This window comes from Barbus barbus, assembly GCF_936440315.1.
Source record: "Barbus barbus genome assembly, chromosome: 11".
Lineage (NCBI taxonomy): Eukaryota > Metazoa > Chordata > Actinopteri > Cypriniformes > Cyprinidae > Barbus > Barbus barbus.
Window position 1 is genome coordinate 28,108,769 of NC_136739.1, and position 20,491 is coordinate 28,129,259.

General features: G+C 37.3%; 1 protein-coding gene across 1 annotated transcript in view; it reads left to right on the forward strand.

Moving 5' to 3' along the window:
* The window catches only part of LOC306876848 (double-stranded RNA-specific editase 1-like), a 173,236-nt gene that overhangs the window by 86,849 nt on the left and 65,896 nt on the right, over positions 1 to 20,491 (forward strand). The window contains exon 3 of the mRNA XM_079428278.1: positions 18,462 to 18,510. The gene's annotated coding sequence lies outside the window, so the exon portion shown is untranslated. The remainder of the gene's footprint in view (positions 1 to 18,461; positions 18,511 to 20,491) is intronic.

Here is a 20,491-nt window from a genome sequence, read left to right on the forward strand (position 1 = left end):
TATTATCGTCACTCCTAATCAGTAGTCCACATCTACATTACTCCGGTTTAGTCTGTGATGAGATCTACCTTTAATCTACCCTAAATAAGTTTTATATCTTCTACATCTTGACAAGTCTATTTTATTTATTAATTTAGATTGATGTTAAATTTATGCAAGCAGCATTGCACATCAGTCCATTGTTCACTGAAAATCATCCTCTCTACTGCTCTTCTCAAATATATTGCAGTTGACAGTACAGTTTGACCTCCAGAGTATGGAAAAATACTATGGAGGTCAATGGCTACCACCAACTGTTTGGTTAGCAACATTCTTCAAAATATCTCCTTTTGTGTTAATCAGAAGATGGAAACTCATACAGGTTTGGAAAGATGTGAGGGTGAGAAATTGACACAAATTTTGTTTTTAGGTGAGGGGGTCAGTAGATGGTGACTGTTATTATTGTTGAGTCTAGAGCAAAGTTAATAGGTGGTTTTTCTCCAAGAAGAGAGATGCCAAGCAAGGTCCTGTGAGGTGTACAAAAACTGTACTTCAGTTGCCAGCAGGATAAAATAAAGGTTTACCAAACTTGTGTTTATCCCAGTAATTTAGGGCAGAGAAATCCTTGCAAGACCCTTGGCATCTTCCTCGCTCTGCAGTTCTTCAGCGCTCAGCTCCACGAGGGTTTATCCCTGATCAACCTCATTCTGCAGGAACCCTGTTAACTGGACTGACCCTCCAACTTTCAACATTCCCTTTTCATATCCGCTACTCAACACTAAGTGTCAAATGGCGAACAAACCCATGTAAGTTCTGGCGGTTTCCAGACTTGAGACAAGCACAGTCCGTATAATTGGCCCTTTTAAAGTAGACCACAAAAAAGACATAAAAGAGTCAGAACGGAAGAACAAGCATGTCAAATCATTTTAATAGAAGATTATTTTCCTCAAGCCCATTTGCAAATGGTCTAACTGTCGAGCGATAGCAAATTGCTCATATTATTCTCCTGATTATCTCCAACAGTGTTTTCCTTTGTTCTAACTTCTTTTAATCTTGCCCGTTTCGGGCGGATGAAAGTCCGATCAGACTTGTGTAAGAAGAACATGGAGAGTGCCAACACGACACGAAAACGCAAGCGTGGTTATGGATCTTATTCCAGCATGTGTTGTGTTTAAAAAATATGATTTATTACAGACAGGCCGAGCACAAGTATAATTAATGATGAGGATGGAGGTGAGGAAGAGGGCAGGAAGTAGCCACTGCTTTAAAGTGCTACATTGTTTTTTCCTGGCAATGTGCTCTGTGGGTATTCTAGTTATATGAATGCTGTTCAGACAAAATGCATGAGGGATGTGCAAAACTGAATAATTTTAAAAGTGACTTGGAACAACTAGTTGACTAATGTTGGTCGGATATTTCACTCAAAAATTAAAAAACTGTAATTTACTCACCCTCATGTCAGTCCAAACGTTTATTTTAGGGCTAAACAATTTAGGGAAAAAAATAATAATAATGAAAAAAAAAGTGATTATTTAAGCTCTGTTTTGTTTTTTTGTTTGCTCTTTTGTTTTATTGGCCAAAATATCAATAATTAAATTAAATAATAATAATAATAACAATATTATTTTTATTTATTTATTTATTAAATAAAATAGTAAGTTATGTAATTTTAATATAAACTGTACAATTATAATGCTAATTAATATATTTAAATTTCTTCAAAAAACATTGTGACAATTTTCAAAATTTCATCTTTTGTGTTTCCGTGAAAATATCTGTTTTGGTGAACTGTCCCTTTAAAGAAGGCCTTTATAATTAGTTTGATTTCTCAGGGGGCCTAACATGTTATTTATGTTTTTATTTAATTATTTATGGTTTCAGAAAAAGTTACATGAACTGTGGTGGAATGGAATACTTTTAAAAAGTTTTTGCTTTAGAAGTGGAGCTTCTAAGTAGTTTTTGGTTTGGCAAGCATACTAATTAAAGCATGCTAATTGAAGTGCTACTTCTAAGAATAGCACAACAACAACAAACTTAGAACTAATTTAAAGTTTGGGTAACATCACTAATCAGCTAGTTGCTTGTTGAATCACTAGTTGCGATCCCAAATATGTAGCAAACAATCCCGCTGCCCAGAGTGTGGAAATTTGTCCTTCTACCAACCTGTTGGGCATTATCTGTTAATATGCTGGCCGTGGTTCCACACTAGTTTTCATTCAGGTCCCAGTGACCGAGTGAAAACACCCTGCAGATGCCTTCCGTTCACTTCCCCTTTATACAACCTGGACATAAGAGCAGCATTCCTGACCTCGAGGTATGATTGGAATGGTAATATGCTCGAGATCAAATTAAGGCAGAGCCTGTCTTAGAAGGCCACGACGAGCATCTGCGACACACAAGATGATTTAAGCACTATTCAAACTGGATTAATTGTCCAAATGGCATTTGAGTTGAAATTAAAAGGACGTCTGTGATCTCCTGTATTAATTCAGATGAAATCAAGTTATCTGTTAGTGGATGGGAATCCAGCAGTATTTAAAACTGCTAATTTTAAAACAAAATAAACATAAATTTACCTTTAGTGTGTATGGCTTTAGCTTATATATAATTTATAATATTTTATGATATTAAGGAAAAAAAAAAAAAAAAAAAAATATATATATATATATATATATATATATATATATATATATATATATATATATATCCATAATTATATATATATATATATATATATATATATATATATATCCATAATTATATATATATATATATATCCATAATTATATATATATCCATAATTATATATAATTTTTTTTCTTTTTGTTAAAGACTCTTATGATCAGCAGTAAGAAAAAAAATACAACTATTTTTTAAATTTAAAGTAGCTGATTTTTATTTGAATATATTTTCAAATGTAATTTATTCCTGTGATGCGAAATGCTGATTTGGGATGAGATTCCAGCAGTGCTTGCTTTTATTTTAAAACTGTTGTTTTACCCAAAAAGTTGTCTTTGAAACGCAGATTTACCACATACTTCAATGCATTCATAAACAAAAATATTCCTTTTGCCTGCTTGTGTGCAATTGTGCTTTGGGACATGTCTGAAATAGCATCATTTTTGTTTTTAATAACAGTCACCTCCTACACGCAGAACAGCAACAGCTCATTAAAACCGCCGTGCCATTTACACTTCAGATTTTTTTCCTCCCTCTCTCTACGTGCTGTACCATATGCTAATATTTTAGTCAATTGTCATTCTGGAAGCACTAACCATAAACACACTATATCAGTGTGAGATGGAGTCGTAATAGCCAAATGCTGACTTGCAGGTGCAGTGAGAGAGCTGAATTTCTCCAGAGGACCTGAGGGAAACCACCCCTCTGACAGCATGAGTGTGCTTTGCTTGTGTTTGGATGCTAGAGGAGGTCTGGGAGGTCATTCCTCAGCTCTTTGTGTGTCTGCCTCAGCATCCAAACTTGATGATTTCTTCATTCTGCAGGATGCAGGAGTTTCTGTCATCTCTTTGTTCCTCGTGTTTTGGTGCACTGCTGCATCTTGTTTCACTGGAGCTCATGGACTGTTTACTGTAGTTAACTCAGTTCAGATATACAGCTTCTGATTTAGATTTGTTTGCCCTTCCAATCTGCTTGCTTCCCTTTTCTCTCACCTCTCATTGTACATTTCCTTTTGCTTAATTTCCTTTAATTCTTTTTTTATAACTTTTCAATCCTTTGAAATTTCCTTTTGCTTTTTCCTTTTTTCCCCATTTCCTTTTGCTTTGCCTTTCATTTCACTTTTTATTTCCTCTGTAATTTTCTTCCTGTCTTTTCATTTTATAATTTCCTCCACATTTTCCTTTCCACTTTTTCTTCTTATTTCTGCTTGTTTTCTCTTTTTCTATTTCCATATCCTTTTTTATCTTTTCTTCTTTGCTATTCTGTAATTACCTGCCATAATTTCTTTTTCCTTTTCATTTCTTCTTTAATATTCTGTTAATATTTTTCTTTTTTTCTCTTTTTTTTCTGTTCTTTTTTGATTATTTCCTATCACTTTTCCTTTTTCATCATTCGTATTCTATCTGTATCTGTACTCCACTTGTTTTACATGTTTATTTTCTTTTTATAGTTTTTCTCTTTTCTCTTTCTTTTTCATTTCCATATGCCTTTTCTTTCCTCTTTTCTTTGCTATCTGTAATTACCTTTCATAATTTCTTCTCATATTTTCCCTTTTTTATTTTCTATTCTGTTATTAACCAATTTTCTTGTCTTTCATAATTCTGTAATTTCCAATTTATTTATTTTATCTTTTTCCATTTTTTTCATATTTTTTTGTTACATTCATTTCTTTTTTCTTTCATTTTCTTACCCTTTCCATACTCCTTTCCCTTTCCTCTCCCGCCCCCTCTCCTCTCTTTTTCTTCCTGTCCTGCAGACACGCTTGACAAACTGATGGCTCAGTGTTCTCCCGGCTGCTTGTGTATGCGTTTGGCTCCTGCAGGAGTATATTGCGGTGCAGTTGTGGAGAGCAGGTGAGCAGAGATCAGTGCTGGAGGCTTTGGCCTCTGAGCTCCCAATTAAAAGGATCAGACAGTTCTGCACTGCACCACACTTCTCCAACCACCACGGCTCGTGCAGGCCAAAGGCACCGGTGACCAGTACACAAGAGGAACATGACCTCAGCGTCTATTCATGTCAAAAAATGGCCTTAACGAGCCATTCTTAACTTTCTCTTCCGTTGTTTGTGTCCTCCCCATTCTCTTTTACTCCTAGCCATCCGCTGTACCGCGATGAATGGAGAAGCACCAGGAATATAATATTACGTTGATATCAGGGTTCCCTACCTGTGTTTTCGTTACTTCAGAGAGCTGTGTGATCCCTCAAACGCCTGTTTTTCCCTATAAGAGGGAGTATTTCTGAAGTACACATCATCCAGCTCCTTTTAACAATTGATATGCTCGTATTGATAACTCAGAGGTCTGGCTTTGCTGAAATGAACCCCTCAGAGGTTATATCTACAGCTTTCTGCTCGCTCTGTTTGGTTTCTCATACAGATTGCATCATTTATCGGTCGGATTCAGATGTTTTTCACTTGTTTTCACTTCGCTTGCAAAATAACGTACAGACCAAAATGTAAGTTATTCATTGTGATCCGAATCAGTCTGATTTATGAGCAAATCACTGGCTGATTTTTTTAAAATGAACATTCATAAATCAGACGTCACTGCTTTTTATGAATTCTTATTGAACAATGACTTTAGTCTGTATGAATTTAGCTTATATACGGTTTTATATGTATTTTATAAAATCATATTGTGTGTATTATATATTTTATTTTTTATTATATACTCAAATGTGTGGGGTTAAGGTTTTTTTATTTAAGAAATCTCTTAAAATCACCATTTCATGAAAAATATAATAAATTTGTGAAACCAAAAATAGAAATACAGTAACATTGTGCAATATTATTACAATTTAAAATGTGTACAATTTAAAATAAAATTTGTAATATTTAATATATTTTAAATTGTAATTTTTAACTGTGATGTCAAAGCTGAATTTTCAGCACTCGTCACATGAGCCTTCAGAAATAGTTCTAATATGCTTATTTGCTGCTCAAGAAACATTTATTTTGTTATTGTCAATATATATATAAAAAATGAATTGCTTAATATATTTGTGGATTATTTGATTATTTATATTATGTCTTTACTGTCACTTTTGATCAATTTTAATTCATCAATGGTGAATAAACATACATTTCTAAGTACTTATGTTAAGGTAGTGTAAATATATGTCATTTATATGTAAGCTTGCATGTGGCTTCAGAGGACTGTTTCTTTTTTAATAAACTTAACATTTTGATAAACTTAATTTTAATACATTTAATGTAATAAGCTTAATTTTGGAGCTTGGTAGCACCAGTTTGACCTTCATTAAATGGAAAAAACAATATGGATCTTCACCAAAAACTCGCTTTGTTTAGTGGAAAAATTTCATACTGAGCAAAATATGCTTTTCTACAATTTCTACAATACATGTCCTATGTACTGCAAGCCCATGTGTTTAAGACATGTGCACTAACCACTAGGCCTCGGCTCTGACCCTTCATTTGCAGTGTCCTCCTTGCAAGATTTGGGAATGTTCCTCATGTTTGCCAGAGTTTAAACAATAGAGAGAGCCATTTCCATGGCTTACATTTTTCCTCTCAAGCCTGTCGTTTTCAGTTCTCGAGTGACTTCCTGGTAGATCGCTCATTCATCCTGGCCTGCTCGGGGATGTGGGGGCTTTTTGCAAGTTCAGCAGAGAGGGAATTTCACAGCAGTGCTGGAGGAAAAAAAAAACGGTAGATGAATGATGCCCTGAGCTTCCTGAGGGAAAATATCCATATGCATTAATGAGTGCATGTGTCTGTCTCTCAGGCAGGAGGTGCTAATGACCTGTCTCAGCTGATCGTCAGGACCGAAGTCTTGTCGTCATCTTCATTGGAATTCCACACATAACAAAGATCTTTTCTTCGTAACCCATGGAAAAAATCAATTTGAGCACAGTCTTTGTTTCATAATCAAGCTTGCTATGTCCTTTAGAGGGCAAATTGAATGTAATGAAATGTCAGGGTGGTCACAGATGAAATCCCCATGCCACTGTAGTACGACCGAGACCTGGCATTTGGGTAAATATTACCTTCCTGTGTATTAGGACCACGGGCATACATAGGCATTTTAGTATCTTATAATTCAGTTTATAAAAAGGCTTGATTTGAAATGGATCCAATGGAAGGAGGCGGCGTTTATGATGCACAAAAGCAGAATGGCAGCTTTGTTCTCAAACTCTTCCTCCAAGGGACAACTGGTATTTCTGCTGTGCTTCTGCGGTGAGGAATATGTCTGCGTGTGATTTATTGTGTGATATTTGAAATCCTAGCCCACAAATCGGCCCTGTTGCACGCCGTCTGGAAGATGGTTCAGCGCTATCTGATCAGAGTAGTAGTGTCAGATATTGTTATGTTTTTGAGTTTTGTTTTTCCCCTGAGGAAAAGGACTCAGTCGTTGGTTTGTTGCAAAGACAGAATCTATATGCATTGATTAAGGGTCAGTGTGTCAGTTGATAAAATAAAACTTGAGTAAAGGAATTTTGAAGACTCTGCTGATCTTTCTTTTCCAATAAATAGGTAATTGAAGCCTTCAGACGTCAATAAAGGATGCAAAAACACCAATGAGTCCATATGACTCATTGAGTCAAGATTTTGGTTGAGTAGCAACTATATTTTGATGGGTCACTGACCATTTTTATGATACATTTATGATTCTTAAGTGCTTAAGCTCTTCTGTACACTCTTGTTGTGATTGCGTGAAAGCAGTCTTTAAAATGAACTCATTTGTATTCCACCGAAGTCTGTTTAGACATGAGGGTGAGTAAATCGTTTTTGGTTAACCCCTGTGTGGTGTTCCAGTCTTCTTGACCCAGAGAGGATTTCCTTTTTCCTAAAAATGCTAGTTAATATTATCACATTGGAATAAAACTTACTGACTTTATTTTTGAAACTGATTGATCGTAGGCCTCATTGATCTCAGCTTATGCACTAAATAATGCTATTTTTCTCTCAAAAACTAAGGTGTATAAGCTTACATCAATGAGGTCTTCAATTCAGTTCAATCACGAAATTCAAAACCCATGCTAATTGAAAGAAAACGGGTTAATAAAAAGGTTGAATCCAAGATTTGGAGATAATATTACAAGCAGTTTTTAAAAGGCCAGTCATTTTTGACCCAGGAACATCAAATTAGGTAAAAGCGCAAGGGTTAAATCCGATATGATTTCCTCTGGTGTTGGGACCTGACTTTCCTCGTCAATTGTCATTTGAGCACATTACACTTAGCGTACCTTGTCTTTTAACTCAAGCAGAGTAACCTCTTGTAATAGTCTCTCATTATTTTTTCTTACTGAGGTGAAACCAGAGCATGTTTCCATTTCACAGGAGCTCCGTTTGTCATTGAGGGCCATTGAGAATCAACCCACAATGCCTTGTGGCCCATCAGTGGGTGCCGCTGGGGCTCCAAATTACCTCGTCACAGCTGCTGCTGTTCTGCATGGTTGACCCCACGGAAAGGCTCTGACTGAATTGATTAGAGCCTCGAGCTGAAGTGATGATGTGTTTAAAGAGAGATGATAGAAAATGTCATCGTAATGGATTATGCTGCCAATCCATTGGTGATGCTTTGAATGTAAAATATGAACACTGAATATTGATTTTCAGGAGTAGCAAGGCATGTCGTTTGTTTCTGTGAATTTGGGTTACATGACTAAATCACTTTGTGAAGTTGGCTACGAGTACTGTAGGCTTAGATGCACTTATTCCATTTTCTCTGGATCTTTGGTTGCGGATTCCAAGAGAATGCATTTGTAATACTGCTAATATTCGGAAACCAGTTTGTTCTGATCTTCAGATGTTTGTAATGTACTTTGAAGATGCAGCTCTTGAATTTGAATTGAGTTTCAATTGAAGTAGCATGGAAGATGCAGAATTGCAATTTTAAATAATAATGTAAGGAAGAATTAATTGACATTCAACTAGAAAAGCAAAGTTTGTAAATACAGATTTTGAATATTGACTTGACAAAGACTTGTTTGAAAGTTTTGAAAAACATAAGAGCCTTGCGGATGGATGGATGGATAGATTGATTTCAATTCCCTGAATGCATTAGCCTTGATGAATTTATTTGCAATTTAACTTACTGTCAGTGTGGACAATTCAATTACGTTCTAAATTCCAATGCAGCTTCCTGTGGGTCTGCTCAAAGTCCAAATGGTGAATTAAATTGGAACAATTCATAAATCCTGAATCCCTAATCTTGCTTTCTGACTGCTTCAAGCCCTGAATGTATCCTTGACAATATTAAAATGCCATTAATTAATCCTGGTACCCTGAGTTCTCTAGTTGTACAGTCATGTACATTTATGCACAGTTTTGTTACGCAACTACATCTCGTTGACTCACTGCAGCAGTTTTTTTTTTCAAAGCGTTTGTGAGTTGCTGCTAAAAACTAGAATTAAAAGAAAGTGCTCCTTGCCTTCTGACGTGTCAATGAGCTTGTAAATATTTCAGAGAGGCTCCGAGAGCAAGAGCGGCATGTAATGAAAGAGTTGTGTAAAACATGAATATGGGACTTTATATATTTAATGACAGCTCGAGGGTGCAGGAGAACAGCGACAAGCTGCAGTGCCGACGACGACGACGACAAAACCCTCACTGCAACGCACAATCAAGAAAAATAAACAACCCTGTAGAAAATATATGTTGGCACAGTGCAAACACAAACAGGCCTTCTCTTTTGTGCGCTTTGGTATGATCACCTGCTCCCTCAAAAGATCATCTGAAGGTTGCGTTTGATTGGGACAATGGTTGCTGTATGCTAATGATTGATCTGATTTAGATGGGTCCTCTGAAGCATTTTACCACCTCCAGCTCTTTTTTTTTATTTTCCTTCCTCAGGGCTTTTAGTGTCACTGAATTGCAGGTGGGGTTAATGAGGTTTTCTCTGAACATAATTCCTGTGTAATGATATACAGCAGATTGGATGAACCCTTTGTGGTTATCAGTCTTTCTGTCAGGCAAACCGTTGCATGGGTTTGGCTGGTGTGTGCCTGGCTTGCTTACGTGTGGGTGTGTCGTAGATGGCCAGATGTTGTATAGTGTTGGGCTAGAGACAGATAAGAGTGCAGCCTGATGTTGATGTTTGATGGAGGAAACCTCGTCTTATCGCTCGGAGTTTAAGATTGAAATAGACGGGACGGAGAACACGATCTCATACCATAGCCGCAGACTTGTCCCTTCCCCCATGATGTTATTCAGGAATTACAAGCAGCCTTTACTTCCATATTCAACGGAAATGGCTGTGTTTGCTTTGGAGTATGCCCACTAATTGGAGAGATGGATGCTGGGCAGACCGGTGGCCAGCTTTAAACTCTACGCCCTCCTCTACAGACTGCAGGCATCACCATTCAAAGGTTTCCTTCCTGTTTCTCTTTACCTCATGTATATATATGCCTTGTATACGCAATATCGAGAGATCTTACTTTACTTTGATCTATAGATTTAACGTCAGGCTTTAGTAGTATTAAACCTAGTGGTGTCAAAATTAGCGTGTTAACGCAGTTAGTGTTAAGTATTTAACTCGGTTAACACAGGGGTGGAGCTAGGATTGGTCTTTGTTGTTTCTACATTAATTTGATGATTGAATGTGAAATTATTGCAATATAAAAGTATATTTAAAAACCTTAATGTTAGGTTGAATTAATGGATATTAATTTCAGAAAAATGTGTGATTCATTTGTTTTTTTTATCGATTGACAGCACTAATTAAAAAACTTTTGATCAGTCAGTCCTCGGTACTGATTGGAGGAAATGTTGATCCTGGAGAACCATCAACACTGCACACTTTATCTCCTTAATCAAGCACACCTGATTTTACTGATAGTAGAGAATCCAAGACCTGAAATGGGTCTGTCTGTAAAGAGAGACATCCATAATGCATATTCTTGGTTGTACTCCAAGACCTCTGCTTTGGGAAAACTGATCTAGATTCCCAATCAGGGCTCAAGAAACTTAAGTGCAGTGTAATGTCTGTATTTTCAGTAGGGTTGGAAAAAGTAGGAAAATTTCCAGTAAATTTCGGAAACTTTCCAGAAATTTTGGAAAGGTTCCTGGATTTTTTTTTTTTATCTTCCTGGGATTTTTGGAAAGTTTCTGGAAATTCTCCTCCCCTTTGCAACCCTAATTTTCAGATAATTTTGTATAAACTTTTACTTTAAAGTCAGCTACTAAAGTTGCTGATATTTTCTGGGCAGATTCATATTCTACAAAGTTCTCTCCTCATTTACTTACCCTGATATTATTCCAAACATGTATGTACTTCTTTTCTTCTGCAGAACACAAAAGATGACATTTGTTCATATTATAAAAGTCATCAGAGTGTGAAAGAAATAGTACTGTGAAATTAATTCATACAACTCAACGTGTGTGTTGAACAGATTTATGAAATCTGAAATATATACCTTTATTCACTCAAATCAAACTAAAACATTTAAAACATCCCTACACAGACTAATTTAAAGATGGTGACATAAACCTCCAACATCATCACATGCAGTTTTGTGTGTGTGCATTGACTTTATAGTTTGATTTGAGAGTGACTATAGACCTTCATTTCGATCTTTTCATCATACAAAGTATCATCTTGCTTCAGACGACTTTCATGCCATTTTTGGAATTTAAAAGTTTTGAACTCTTGTCGACTCTCATAATACTGACTAAATCTGCTGGAACTTTATTCAGCATGCCTTCTTTTGTGTTCCGCAGAAGAAAGAGAGTCATACAGGTTAGCAATGACAATAGGGTGAGTAAATGATGACAGTTTTCATTTTTGGCTGATTCAACCCTCCTCAGATCCCCCTTGAGCGCAGTGTGAGATCCCTCTACTCTTTCAGTCTCTCTTTTAGACACCTGGCCTACTTAAACACAACTGCTGTAACACAAGCTGGAGTACCTCAGGAGATCCTGCATGGGAAAAAACTCAGGGGCATTGTTCGACTGCTCCGACAAGAGCGGTCAAGAGTGTTGTGAAAGATCTTATCCTCAGAGGTGTAACTGGTCTGGATTGTTACAGTTTGATGCTGGACCTCGGTAATTGCTGGGTTTCAGGTTCTGCCAAATAGCAAAACTCCTAGCTCAATAGAAACAGGTTTAGTCTTATTGATGAATTTACAGAGCAGGCTTTGTTGGAGCTGAGTGTTTGTGTGTTTGGGGGGGGTTATGGTACTTCCCTCGTTTGTCCTGGCCTGGGAGACTTTTTTGTTGGGTACAAGCTCCACTGCGTCACCGTCGTTTTTCACAGGACAAGGCCACCCTCTGAGGCTTAGGAAAAGTCTACACCAAAGAAGCAATATTTGACAGATCCCCCTCTCGGTTTCCTGGGTTTGCTCACTCCCTGAAGGCCTAATCAGTGCCCAGGTGGCAAAGTTGGGTACCCGCCCTTGGCCTCAGAACTGCAGATGTCGCCCGGTAGGTACCATGAGCTCCAGCTGTGCCGGCCAGCTGGTTTCTGCACACTATCCTTGCTTCTCCCTGGAGAGTTGACCCAAATAGCAAGCCCCAGGGAATACTAAAACGCACCGCAAACAAACAACCCCAATCTGTCAAGTGCAAGTAAAGAGTGGAGGCGCAAGAATGGATCTGGATTTTTAGGTCTCGGGAACGAGATTAAACACAGCCTTGCGCGTCATTCCACACCGAGACCTATTCCTCAGCTTCGCTCTGGTTGTCGCGACCTTTATTCAGATGGTCTTGCGGGTGTTGACCGTGTTGATTCAGGCCATGTGGTCAGCGTTTGAGATCGTCTCCACGTCTTCGTAGAAACCAGGGAATGTTGTTTTTCCAAAGGAGAAACAGTGAAGCATTATTCTCGTGCCCAATGTACAGTCGTACGTGGACTATTGCGACAACTTGCCAAGAACTCACACAGTGGCCAGCAATGGTACTCAAGCCAAAAAATGTCTGTTTTTTTTTCTGTCTCTGTCTTGTTTTAACAGGACTAGAACATCTTATCCTACTCTGGAGCCAGTGAGTCTGCAACAGAGCTGTTGTTGTGTTAGACCACTTGCACTTAGACTTGTGTTAATGACTTTTGCTAATGGGCCGAAGCTTCCGGTCCCTTGTGGTGTAACTGGAGAATAAGAGAAGGTCATACATCTGTAAATGGTATTGGTTTTCTCCTCCACGTATTAGCACACACCAAGCAATATCCGACAAGTTTACTACGTCCCTCGATACCTGCACTTTCACCACGGGAGCCGATGTTGTTGATATTATAGAGGAGCTAGTTTACAAGGTACACTTTGACTGAATCTCTGATGCACGTTTGCAATGTTTGTGCCTTGCTTGTATATGCTGCGTTCACTGAAGGTAACTATACCAACCAGGATGTTAGCCAGGCATCTTTAAATAAATTTAATATCCCACTGACTCTGCTGTCGGAAGTTCACACTTGGGGCAGCAGCAGTAATTTTCCCCTCATGTCTTTTTCACCGTCTAATGGCTCTATATTTCCTGCCCCGCTCTGCCAACGGAGCTGCTGCAAGGAGGGGTAGGGGGGTGAAACAGCCTGGCGGTCCACTGCAGCAGAGATGGGCACACTAGCTTCTGCTCTCTCTACGTCATCTTCATGAGGATCTACAGACTTGATTCCCAGTGGGAAAATAGCTTGTCTGCATCTCCCGCCCTCTCATACTCCATCACTCTCTCTGGCCATGCTTCATCCTAGCAGGTTCCGTTGCCCTGAGGAAGGCCGAGTCTGGTGATGACTGACAGCGAGAATGCCACTGTTCTTCTCTGCGTTCCATGTGCACTCTACTGTAGCATCTTCTTGGCAGCCTTCACCACCATCTAATCTCTGGTACATACAGTGGAAGTTCCCTTCTGTATGTTTCAGTGAGTCTAAGTGTTTGCGCCCCCTTTAGGACGAAGTCGGTAGTGCCTCTGAGGTCACCTTAAGATGCAGCATAATAATAATCATTAGTATTATTATTACGGTATATTGGCAAATTATATTATTTCTTTATACAAAGTCTTTTTTTATTTATTTTACGTTTTGAAATTAAAACTTAGTACAGTACAGATAGTACAGTATACTATGGTCTTTTGATTTCTGCGATGCGGAAAACGCAGACAGGATCGCAGAATCCAGTCATAAAAATAGAATGTTACTGTATAATGATGAATGTCATGGAATTTGCCAAATTTTGGATGAATAAATCAAAAGTATGTCAGTACACTTAAATCAAAACACAGTATGGACTTGTGTCTGTGAATATTAAGCCACAAAAATACTGTTTAAATATGACTCCTGCATGTTCTGTGTGTCTGTGTGTTAATGAATGGCGCAGTTTCGTTTACTACGCCCATCAATATACGAGTACGTGAGCACAAAAACATAATCTCTAGAACTACTCTGAGCGTCGCTACCTTAGCATTTTGCCATTTCTTTTGAGAAAAAGCTATCATATCATATACAAACAGCAACTTAAAGGTCTTCACATCAACCCATCAAAATAAAAGTTTGGTTTAACTTGAAGAAACTGTGACAGAAATATATTACTTAATGTAATGATAGTAGTACTACTACTAATAAAATTATCACATTATTTTTAAGAAATATTTAATATATACCAGAAAATACACAACAGTGTTTCTGATTTTTTTTTTTTTTATAAATATATAAAATAATAATAAATTAATTATTCCTTGTACTTTTTCATTGTTACAACTAGTTTTCTCTCTGTACTGTACAGAACCTCAGCACTGTAATTAGTTTTAAAAGTAGACACCTTTTATTACTTAAGAGGTATTATTAAACATTAGATGAACTCCGGTACTAACATGTTGCAAACTGTACGGTTCCTGTTTTATGGGAACTGTTTCAACCCCGACTGATTTCTCACCTAAGCTGTCTGTTGTTGGCAGGGACTCCTCATTCCTTTTATCTGTATTTTTTCTCCTCTCTTAGAGAACTCTCTTTTCTGTCTGGAGGTGTGATTTATGTATTCTTTTATTGAATTCCTCCGCTTTGTTTGAACTGAAAATGGCAATGGTGTTTAGCGTTTCTCTCAGTTTCATTGGCAGCATTAAAACTGGTCTCATCTGGTCTGCTTTGATCTTGAGACAGTCAAACACTGTAGAAGACATGGCAAAGGAATGCGATTTATCAAACCACTTAGCATGTGCGATACTCGAAAATGACAAGGCCCGTAATTGGCTGTTTTTTTTGTTTTTTTACCTGCCAAAAGTGCATGTGCCAAAAATTTAACGGCTTTATTAAACGGGAAGTTTCTTTTTCGTGTGAACTATTCCCGCAAAGCTTCACAGGAAGAGCACACAGGACAGTTAGAGCTCGTTATTGCCTCTTTTCTTAGACCACTGTTAAATGCGGAGGAGGCGAGGGTTGACGGGGGAGTAATTTTATCGTTGTAATGAAGAGTGTATCTGCAATTAGCCTTTTGTCCTCTGCAGCTGAAGTTCAGGCCCTCGGATCCAAACATGCGTGACTCCCGCATCCCATTTAGTCTGAATGAGGAGCCTGTCGTCTGACTGTCTGTGCTGGTTATAGATCCCCCACTCAACATTTTAGCTGTGGTCACACAATGCTCTTAAATGCAGATTGCGGTGCATTGCATGGCTGCTCTCTGGCTTATTTGCTCTGCTCTTGAAACTTCTCATCTCAGTTGATTGTGTGGCCCCCTAATTGTGCGGGACCCTCCGGCATTCCAGCCCTAAAGTTGTTGTCAAATTGTATTTACTATAATGGAAATAAATCTGCCCCTGAGGAAACTGAGTGAGGACACGCTTAGAAAGTTGAGCACTTTACACCATTGTTTTAGACGTTGTTGCTATGGTCCTCTTAGTCTTTCACTAGTCACATTAGCTTACAGTATATATACAGTTTCACAGTTGATTTTAACAGCATGATGAGTTTGATTTTGAAATTCTCTGTAATATGTAATAGAAGCTTGTTGACATTATGTGCAGAAACAGGTTGAGAAATACCAGAAAGAAAAGGGCAACAGCGCCCCCCTGTGACCTAAACAGTGTGATGTTCTCACTGCTTGGTCTGTCATTTTTGTGGTTATAAATGTATTAATTTAGCACATGCTTCTATGGTCACACTTTATTTTAAGAGCCAATTCTCACCATTAGCAAACCATTAACTATACGTTTTGCCACAATAAACTCCAAATTTGCTGCTTATTAATAGTTTTGGATAGGATTAGGTATGTAGGATATAGTCATTCAGAATATGTGCTTTATAAGTTCTAATGAACAGCCAATATGTTAATAGGCATGCTCATAAGCAACTAGTTAATAGTGAGAATTGGTCCCTATACTAAAGTGTTACCGCAAGTTGAGCCACAGGAATCATAATTGATCTAACAACTTTCTTTTAGATTATTTTGAGTGTTTTGTGTCTTTTAAGATGTAAAATTAATAGAAAAGACACTAAAACAATCTAATGGAATGCAATAGTTGTTTAACTTATTGCTTGTTAACTAATATTTTTTCTTGCATACTGCTTAAATGGCAGTAGTGGAGTCTCTAACCTGCAATATGCCCTTTAAGACATCTCAGACATGTTTCTTGGAATGAAAGAGCGGACTGCCGCTGACCTTAAAAAGTTCAAGGCTCACTTTTCGTCTCTACTTTCTCTCTCGTTTCCCAGTGGGCTGACCTGCTCTCTTTAGACTTTGACTACAGCTTCAGAAAGATGCTGAGCGCTTCTCTGTTTCTCTTCAGTCTGTGCTGAACTCAGCTGGCTATAAGTGAAAGAAGTGATTTATATGCTTCACAGCTCGCTTTCTGAATCTGAGATCTCAAAAAAAAAAAAAAAAAAGTGTATGGATTGACTCAGGAAAGCTATGTATATCAGTGTTGTTTAATATAGAAAACAACCCCCATGTCATTCCAAATCTATATCTGTGGAATACAAATGGAAATATTTTGGAAGTAAATGGTGACCAGGGCCTATAAAGATTTTAAAATGGCAAACATACTGAATATATCTAGTCTCGTGAAGCCATGTGAAAGCTTTCTGTGATGAATAGACTGAAATTTGTTATTATTTTTAGCAATGCTGCAAACTGTGTGTATATATGTACATGAGAAGTGTGTTCCTTTTATACTACGTGTGTGTGTGTGTGTGTGTGTGTGTGTGATTTTTAAACTTTTTCTGTCCTTTTTGAAGATCTTAGTTCTTCACTTTCATTGAATGCTCATGTCAATGAAATCGGTCAGACCATAAGGACATTTTATGTCTGGTATTCATTTTTAGTATGACAAATTCATTGAGTAATTTGTTAGACTTCAGTCTGTTAACCAGGGAGTTCACAAATTTTTTGATGAAACTGATACTTCATCAGCCTGAAAGTTTATGCATTTTTGACTAAAGGTCATTGCACACTGAGCATTTTCACATGTGTTTTTCCGTTTTTTCGTATTCCCCATCCTTTCCTATCAAAATGCATGCTACGGATGCGAAAATGCAGAAAATCGAATCTGATCCTTTTTTTTTTTTTTGACTGATGAAAGTTTCGGAGGCAGTGTGCAAACGTGATTGACACAACGTGAGATCGTATTTTATTTTTTAACGTGCAAAAATTTCTTTATAAGAACCAGCGAAGAGTTATTTGCTTGTGAATACAGCGTTTCTACAGTTTAAAGAGATCATTTAGCAACATCCCAGCATCACAACACTGCCTTGGTTGCAAAATTCATAACAGAATTATATTTTGAAGACATTTGGCATCAAAACAACATCGGACCCCATTAACTTGCATTGTTTTTGGCAAAAACAGACATTTTCAGAATATCTTCTCTTGTTTTCCACAGCCAAAAGAAAGTCATACAGATTTGTAATGACATTGGGGTGATTAAATGATGACAGAATTATCTCTGGGAACTGTGGGAACAGTTACTCTAGCTGGTTCTTGTGAAGAATCCGTCAAAAACTGCATAAACTTTCAAGTACTATCACTTTCATTTGCATGCAGTCATGAAGAAAGGTGAAACTGAGAGTCAGACTATTATTTGTGTTTTGTATTTTGTAATTTTTTTTTTTTTCCTCGTTGCATTCAATTCACACTGCAAACGCACAATGGTCTTCTACTGAAGAATCAGCACAGATATTAAACAGTGGATTTAGAAAACCATAATATGTATCCTCAGTGAACACAAGGAGGCTGTCAGGGTTAAAGAAACGTGCTGCGTGGAGATGTGCGGTTTGGCTGGCCACTGTTTTTATTGTGCTGCTGCTTCATTTTTCCTTCATGAAGCTCTTGCTCTTGCAGATCTTCCTATTGATGCAAAGTGTGATTTAAGGAGCTCAAAGGAGGGAATCTCGACTTTTTGCATCTCTGGTTGTAAACAAGATTGGCTATTATTACTGTGAAATTACCACCCATCTTTCTTTTCTCAATTTGCATCTCCTTCACTCCCGTCTTGGTTTCAGGTCATTCCTGTCTGTGTTCAGCCAAGACTTTGAGACTCGTTATTTTTCCTCTTTCACTTTTATGAGGCACATTTATAGCTTAGGTCATATTGTTCTCATGCTAGCGACACGTCACCTGATGCGTTTAGCACAGCCGTTAGGTCATGTTTTTGTGGCGTTCACCGTCAGGTGAAAGTTTGGAGACTCTTGGGAGCTTGGAAAGTTGGTGACGTGACAGGGGCTTGAAACTAAATCTGCAGTAGCTGGAGATCACATCTAAACGCTACTGGCAGTATGCGAGTGGATAATGTGTTTGTGAAGTGATGTTGTGGAATATCGCTTTACACAAAGGTAGAAACGTACCATTGTGGTTGATCTGAAGATGCGTCATGTTATGCTGATATTTGGTGTTAAGTCTTTATTTCTTTTTTCTTTCTTGTGTCTATGCAGGCTTGGTGATCAAGCGTTAGAGCTGCTCTGAGGGCCAGTGGAAACCCAGGTGTGTATCTTCTGAGTTCCTCTTGTCTCATGTGGGATTTTGCAATATTTATATTGATGCATTTGGCAGACACTTAAATTGTATTCAAGGCACATATTTGATCAGTTCTTGCTTTCCCTGGGAATCAAACCCGTGATACTGTTACTATTTTAGTACAATTTAAAATAACTGTTTTCTATTTGAATATTTTTTTCAAATGTAATTTATTCCTGTGATCAAAGCTGAATTTTCTGCATCATCACTCATGAAATCATTCTAATATGCTGATTTGGTACTCGAGAAATATTTCTTATTATTATCACTGTTAAAAACTATTTTGCTTCTTACTGTTTGTTTGGAAATGTACATTCAATAGAACGTTCAATAGAACTTCAACATTATAAATGTCTTTACTGTCACTTTTGATCAATTTAATGCATCCTTATTAAATTCTGAATTTCTTCTTCAAAAAAAAAAAAATCATACTGACCCATTAATGTTAAGTATTGAGCACTTAAATGGCGTCAGTCCTTTCAGTGTAGATCAGGCACATTTTGCTGGTGTGTTTGTATTCACAGCCACTGAATGCTTTATCGTCAGAGGCAATGCTGTAGTTCCACTGTATTTCATTAGAGGGTGCTGGAGAGCTAAACTTATTCATATCCTGCTCTGACCCCAGTGATATCTTCTATACATTCACACATTTTGCTTCTGCTAATTTACTGGACAAATTGTACAGTCCACAGAGCAGCTACCATGTTGCTTTTGATGCATAGATTTTCACACTGAATGACCCGTTGTTTTACTGCACCTATCCACCTTTTTCTTCAATGCGGAAGTAAGCCTATGGGTGAGACTTCCGGTTCATTAGCCGCTATAGGTAAATAACGAGAAGAATTACAACATGCAGTAAACGGTAAAACTGTCAGCACTACAAACCAGTGTGTCTTAAGATAATGCATTAAAATAATATGGTAAGACACACCAATTTTCAATTTCAAGCAGCAAAACAAGCTGTTTTGTACAGATAAATATAGCTGGATGCCGAGTGAACCGGAAGCTAGACCCATAGAATTTACAAATGGCAAGAAAAAAATGTGCACCAACATGTCTGAAAAACACATTTGTGTGCTTTCCTTCCTTCCTTTCTTTTCTTTTCCAAGCAATAATTATTGAACGTTCCAAAACTAGCTTCTGTTTCATGATGTTAATTTTCCAAAACATAATGTTTTTGGGAAGTTTATTATTGTTTGTTTATTATTACCTTTTGAGGATTGTTTATTATAGGACTTTTAATATTATACTGATTGGAAATTATAGTGTATTATGGCATTGTTTTTTTTTTTATATCATTTCCCAATTATAATAATAATAGTTATTACTATTATTATTTTCTCTTCATTTGGTCAGGTTTCTAGACTCTTAAGAATCTGGGCTGGGCTGTTTATAGATATATAGTCTGTAATATTAATGGATGTGTTTGTGTACTAAAATCTTGATGATTGCTTGTGTGTAGTCGTTTTTAATAGCTAAAAATATTTTAAATAGCTATGACTGAATGTGTGTGGATCATTGGTGATTTTCTGTTCAGTAGTAGTACTGGATGAGGTGCAATGGTTTGCGTTGGCCTCATGATGGCGTTAAGAGTTTCTTCCAGATTTTCAGATTTAACCTGAACATGAGCTGATACAGAGCCAGCAGATCCAGACTGCTTAATCATTAAATATTTCATTTATTGCACTAAACAGAGGTTGTATTTAATATTCTAGTGATCATGCGTAGTGTAATGAAATCTGAATTGCTAAGAACCTTTTTAGCCTCTAGCTTTGGAAATAGTGTATTTATGTATTTATTTATTTTCATTTTCATAGATTTTCCTGTAGTCCAACATCAAATATGGGCTCTGAGCTTCTTCAGAAGTTGCATGGATGAGTGTTTTCTATAAAGTATTAGACATATGGAGAAAAAACCCCAGCTTAAATGCAGCTGAAAGTTCATATAG